Genomic DNA, 7,500 nt, shown 5'->3' with positions numbered 1-7,500 from the left:
AGAGTTTATTGACCAAAAAGGGAATAAAAAACAACAACAAAAAAATCAGTACGAATTCAAGGTCCTTTTCATTATAATTCAAATTTAATTTGCACATCATCATCATCATCATTCACTTTTACTTCTTCTGATTTAATATGCCACGTCTCGGCTGCATCCCGCAGCTTAGAGACGCAACACTTTTCGCAACACATGAGCTGCTGTTTCAAATATTGCTGCCGATTAAATATTTCCTAAGAAGTTTGGAATTTGCAGTCTTTCATGCCAGCATATTACTCTTTCTGAGAGATGGTCCCAACTGCACCTATCACAATGGGTTCTACATTCACTTTTGAGGCTGTATGGATTCTTTTCACTTTCAATCCTTGGTTTTGCTACTTCCAAACTTTCTCGTCCTCTGTCTTCACAATATTCTGGTCTGCAGGTATAGCTACATCGATGAAGGTTCGATCTTTGGACTCCTTCACAGTAGGAGAGTGATATCTGGTCGGTTATGTTCCAGCTTTTTTCCTGTGTATATCGGCCTATCCCATGTGGGTTCACCTGAACATTCTCAGCTACTGGCAAAGGTTGGTGCTCCTATTACTCGTTGGAGCATTCCAGCCCATACTTCTTGCACGGCTATTTTGTCATTGCGTTTTTGCTCTCCTTTTGGGCTAATTTTGAGCATCCAGTAATTATATATCTAATTGTTTCAGATGATTTTCCACATAGTCTACAAACAGGTAACAATGTTGTCTTACCAATGCTTCACTTGAAAAATAATATGAGAAACTGGAAGACAGTTTTGACTGCAGGTGGAAGAGGAATCGGACAAGTCGACCAGAAGAGGAAAAATTGGAGCTGGTTAAAAGTTGCAGAAAAACATGAGACAGTTCTTCTGTCTCCTTTAAAAAAAAACCATGTCTGAACCAACTCCAGGATTCTTCATCAACTTCATTCACTGTTTGCTGGGAAAACTCTCCATGTAGGACTTTCTCTTTCCTGTTGACCTTTTCCTTCTTAGTCCTCATATTGTACTCCTGGACGATCTCACCATTGTCACTGATAACCTTCTCCCTCAGTGCAGCCAGTAACATTATTTCATCAGATAGACATACAAGAACTTGATTTCCTTCACAACACTATCCTCTATGCCAACCAGTTCTCTTTCACCTTTCTTCCTACGTAAGTAAAGCCTTACTGTGTTACTTTTAGTATGAAGGCACTCATGCATAGCCATTACTTTTTCAGCTTTTCTATCTTCCTCTAGAGTATGTCTCGGACCGTTAGAAAAACCTTGGCAGTACTATAAGAGCAAAACCTTCAGGACGTTATCCATAGTTTTCGTCCGTCGTTGAGTCCTCAAGTTTTCCCCCGAGGATGTCTACGTTCTTATCCATCACTAGTACTCTATATATTATTAAGGAGGAACTTCCACCGACCGCATTACTCCTTTGGCAGAGAACGATGACCGTCTGATGATATTCCAGATGCTAGACACTCAGTCATGGTCTTTTCTTTTACCCGGACTGCAGCTCCATCAAATAATATTGATGATGATAATCTATAAGATCGAAACCAATGAAGTCCCTGACAGCAATGACGTCGCTATCCGTTGGGACATGTCTATTCACGTTGGTAGAGCCATAAAAATAAACAAGTTCTGACTTCAGATATTCAAGTATTGAAGTATGCCATGATCTGGAAAATAAAAGTTCTTGTTACCACAAAACATGATGAAAAGAGAAAAGAAAAAAAAAACCCGTTTATTTAATTCTTGATTGAATTTAATAGTTTAATGCAAATGTGTTTATAATGCACATGGGTTTCATTTAAACCCATTAGAGTATTATATTGTTTTTTACCATTACTTAATTATTTCGAGAATCAAATCAATAGAGATCAATCAATCATATATTTTTCTATTGATTATTATATTTCATAAGTGCACTTTTGATTAACGTAGTACCACCATGGGATTAATTAACTGAACTAGAAAGTGGTGTGATCAGCTAAACACGGGCACGGACAATGACTGTATCACCAGTCTCTGGGACATAACCATCCACGTTGGCATAAAGATAAAAATTAAGAATTAAGTATGGATACTAGGTTTATCCTCACCCGTAGCACCCGAATGCCTTTAGTAGAGTCCCCTTTATGGCAGGCATTCAAAACAGTTCTCCACTTTGAGGATATCTTCTGCCCTCCTTCCTGTTTCTTCAAAGTGCCATTGGGCCCCGCTCTTCCTTCTTGACTAAAAGATTATAATAAAAAAAGAAGCCTGATATTGTTATCAACGACAAGAAGGGAAAGTGATGCATACTTATCGACATTGCAAAACTTTCCGAAAGAAATACCTCCTCAAGAGTCTCTGAGAAGTTGACCATGTGCAAAGACCCAGAGATCGAAACCAACAGAATGTTAAATATGGAGATCGAAATAATTCCGGTGTTTATACACTGATACAAAATGTCTGCGGTGATATCCTTACTTGGAAAAGCGTTTAGATTCTCCTCCACAGATGAAGCAGCAGATAATAAGATCTACAGAGTAGATCAAACATTAATCAATAACGAATATTGTAATAAATCTTATAGAGCAAGTGGTAGAACAATAGAGACACGAATACAATGCAATAGGTATATGAAACACTCGTGAAAAAGAGAATGGATAACTTCACAAACAGTGCCATAGCTAACATTAGTATCTACACCGTTCGGAATGTTACCCTACTCGGAAAGACCCGAAGCTACTGTTGATCCAATGACATTTTCCCCATTGTGCCTCGGGCTAGTAATTTGAATCCGAGCCTTCAGGATATCAAAATGAAGCCCAAAAGAAACAGACTAAAAATAGGTGAAATAACATCAACAAGGATATGGGCACAGGTATGGCTGTGTGGTTAAGTTTACTCAGCGACCGCTTGGTTCGGGGTTCGATCCCACGCTGTAGCACCTTGACCATAGTGTTCCTCATAGAGAGGTATTAGGTTTCCTGGTCGTAGTGAGAGTGAGAATTGAAAAGGGAGAAGCAAACAAATTGTTATATCTACGACTGACCTTTTATCACTATTTTTCTTAATGGGGATGTCAACTTTGGAGCATCCTGGATTCTTGAGATAGTCTCCCCTTCACAAGTGGAGCTGGTCTTAATTGCCATTTGGTAAATATAACACACCTTCAAGAGCAGGGGTTCTCAATCATTTTTTTTTTATCTATGGATCGTTTTGATTACTATTTTATTCTGGTGGACCCCATAGCCATTCGATGCTTAAAAACTAGTTTTCCCATATTGTCTTGCGTAGGTTGAACTAAGTAAAACGTTAGAGAAAGAAACCCAGCTGTTTCTTACAATACATAGCAATACATACATCTCAAGTTTTTCAGGGGTCCCCTTAAAATAATATTGCGGATCCCCAATTTACTGTTTTGTTGCGTGGCCCCACCCCACCCCTCCCCACCCCACCCCTCCCCACCCCCAAATATTATATGGAGCCTCAGGGGCCATATGGATCCCAGTTGAGAACCACTGCACTAGAGGTGGAGATAATTTTAATAAATCAAGTATCTATGTTGTATGGTGTTTGGTACACCTGTGCTTGTCTATGTTCAAATACATACCACTGGCTACTCTGAGTTACTCTAGCTCATTTTTGTTTAAATTATGTTAATTAAATAAAGTTTGTTTAACATCTATGCAACACAATGGTGAAGAAAGAACTATACGGATACAAGCAGGGCGGCGAGCTGGCAGAATCGTTAGCACGCCAGGCGAAATGCTTAGCGGTATTTTGTCTGCCGCTACGTTCTGAGTTCAAATTCTGCCGAGGTCGACTTTGCCTTTCATCCTTTCGGGGTCGATTAAATAAGTACCAGTTTCGCACTGGGGTCGATGTAATCGACTTAATCCCTTTGTCTGTCCTTGTTTGTCCCCTCTATGTTTATCCCCCTGTAGGCAGTAAAGAAATATATATGGATACAAGCAGTGTTTTGACTTCTCGTTCATAGAATGGCGGAACAGGCAATGTATCAAATATTGGAGAGGGCCTGGTATTTATTTCAAAATCATTGTTCTACTCCAGCCAATACCTCGTGGGGGAAATGTGATTAACAAAAATTGTGCAGAAGCCCGTTACACTCACATGCTCGTGCTCGCGTATGGCCGGATTTGCTGTAAACGCATCCGACCTCGATTTTGTTCTTTTTTTTTCAAAAATTTCTTCCGATTCCTGTTTTCAGCGCCTATGTAATCAATTTTATCCCAAACCCTAGTTTTCCCAAATTTCGAGTTACCTTAACGCCACCCAATGTTTTTGTTTTTAACTTCTTCCGATTTTTCTAAAAACATTCCGCAAAAAAAATACAGAATTTTTTGCTTTTTAATTTCATTTAAAAAAAGCAAATTCCACGTCCGTTCATTTGCGCATGCATGGATACCTGCTGAACCATCACTTGTCATTTAGGAAGTCTCAATGCAGTCACTTGAGATGCTAGAAATAACAAAAAATTTCCATCACTTTTTTCTTTTTTCTTAATAATAATTTCTTCGAATTTCTATGTTTCAAACTACGGAAATTACGATTTTATTCCACACCACATTAAAAAAACCCAAAAAAAGCAGCATTTTAAAATATTAATTTACCACAACCCTACTCTCGGTCCGCCGCTTCGCGTGAAGACGTGTTCTGGAATACCTATTATCAGGAATAAGCATTTTTATGCAATATACTGAGTTCGAAAGACATAAATTATTTACTGGAAAATTTACGGGTTTGAGGAATGTCTAACGGTATATGTGCTGGCATTGAGACGGAATGGGCGAGTAAATTAAGTGATTTTGCGTTTTCTGTTTTTATGCGATTGAAAATTGACATTATTTATAAACTTATTTGATGTTTAAATTCACTTCATTTTAATGTTTCATTGTAATAGCTACTCCCTGGAAGGAAAAACTATCGAATAATATATTGAATAAGCGTTTATAAAAAAGAAAAATTCCATTAAACTGATAATCATGACAGACGGGTGATTTGAGGCCGTAATTAGGTATTGTAACTTTTCATTTGATTTATCAAAAGTATTGATTTGTCTGGAACCATGTGTAAAATTTAGCTTTTTATGTTTTGTTTCGTTTTCGATAACGCTTTATAGATTAAAAAGCAACCCCAGAAACTTAGCTTAATAGCCTTAATAGTTTACGTTCAATATATTCAATAGTATAAAATGTGGTCTATATCGTGATGATGGGGTAATCGTTACACAACATATTAGATAGAGTGACAAAAGATTTTATTCGTTGAAGCTTTCAAGGGAAAATGTAAATTAACCTTAGTTCTTACATGAACCGGCATGCAAGATGGTGAGAGACGCAGATTTCTAGGATTACATACATACATACATACATACATATGTTAAAACCGAAGATATCACCAACATCATAAGCAGTTGTCCAAAAATGTCACGTTGTAGCTAGGACACTCTATAATGAAATCAGTCGGAAGGATAACCCCGAGGACAAAGAACTAAGAACCCACAGTATGGTTGAAGCCATAGCCACTCTCAATGAAAAGGAATACTGGTAGAATGTCCCAGTGAGGACCTCAACAAAATGTAAGCACAACAGACCTGATATAGTGATTTGGGATACAGAAGAGAATCTATGTACAGTTGTGGAAATTAGCTGCCCAGCGGATGTTAACGTAAAGCTGAAGATCAGTGAAAAAGAGAATACATACGTTGAACTATTGAGAAACCTGTAGTTACTCTATCCAGATTACAAGTTCAGGTTTGTACCTGTAATTAAAGGGGTACTGGAATATGTAACACACTGCCTAAGTGCTAATCTTGAGAAATTAGGCCTCTCAAAACCTGAAAGGAGAAAGCTAATTCGAAAGATTGCAGATCCAATCCATCGCTGGAACTGTAAAATTCTGCAAAACTTTCCAGAAGTTAATCATTCAGATATATATGTAAACATATATATAAGCCTAGATATGCAAGTATATGCATGGAATACATACATAAAGCAAAACATACAAATCTGTACACATACATACATACATACATACATACATACATACATACATACATACATACATACATACATGTATACATACATACCCTGTTGTTGATGTTGAAATTCTAATGAAGGAGCCTTGGATTTAGGTTAGAAACAGGCTCTTTCTCTATTGGCAAGAAATCTTGACATATATACGCGCGTAGTTACGTCTGTGTGTGTCTGTACGTGCGTGTGTATGCCTATAAATTCTTAAGTGTATGTTTAAAGTGCATGCACACATACATATATATTTACAAATATACATACAGAATTTATGTATGTATATATATATGTATCTGTTTATATCTATCTATCTATCTATCTATCTATCTATCTATCTATCTATCTATCTATCTATCTATCTATCTAGGCGTGATAATTGTCAAAGGCTTCTTTAACACGAAACCATTGGTAGCATTAACTAATAGAATGTGTTAGTGGGCAGTTTAGCTTAAAGGTAAAGCACTATGACCCATAATCACAGAGATGTGTGTTCGAGTCTCATGGCTGGCCGCTAACAAATTTTTCTACAATATAAGGATGATTTATCCTATTTTATGCTATTCAGTATTATTATTCTGCGTTTGACAATAAATATTTCCATGTCTGTCTGTCTGTATGTATGTTTGTATACATATGTAGCAGGAGCTGTTACATTTTTCTGCTACACACGCACACTCACACATTTGTGTGTGTGTGTATGTATGTACACACACACACACACACACACACACACACACACACACACATATATGTATATATATAGTAATAATTATTTGAGGGAATATTAATCCAAACTTACAAGGAAAAAATTCAATTTGGAAATACTAAATCAAATTTCACACAATATAATATATATATATATAAATTAGAAAAAAAAACACATTTTATCAATTCAAAATGAGCAATTAAATTACACCATCTAGAAAATTACATATAATAGAAATATTAAAATTAAAATAACAATAAAATATCAGTAATTAAGTAAATTACAAAAAAAAAAATAAATACGTATAGAATAACGAAACGTGTTTCATGGCTACATTTAAGAAATGATTATAGTAAAAAAATTAATAGTAGTAGTAAAATCACTTCAATATAAATATAGCCACTCATCAGGTTAAAAATAAACTAGAATAATAAAATAATTAATTAATAAATATACTTAATATATATATATATATATATACATATATATATAATATATATATATATAAAATACTAAATATACTTAAAGTGAAAATTAAAACAATACTTAAATTATTAAATACTTTGAAATTAATTAAAATACACAATGCTAGTACAAGTCATTAAATTGTAATCAAAATAAGAAATGGTTCAAATACTGACAAACTCATTAAATAAACTAAATATATAATTAATATACAAGTATAGTATCTATAGATTTAATATATCAATCTATAATATAGTTGACTAAATATCAATCAATATAATACC

Source organism: Octopus sinensis, linkage group LG19 (genome assembly GCF_006345805.1).
Source record: "Octopus sinensis linkage group LG19, ASM634580v1, whole genome shotgun sequence".
NCBI classification, from domain to species: domain Eukaryota; kingdom Metazoa; phylum Mollusca; class Cephalopoda; order Octopoda; family Octopodidae; genus Octopus; species Octopus sinensis.
This window is presented reverse-complemented; position numbering follows the sequence as displayed.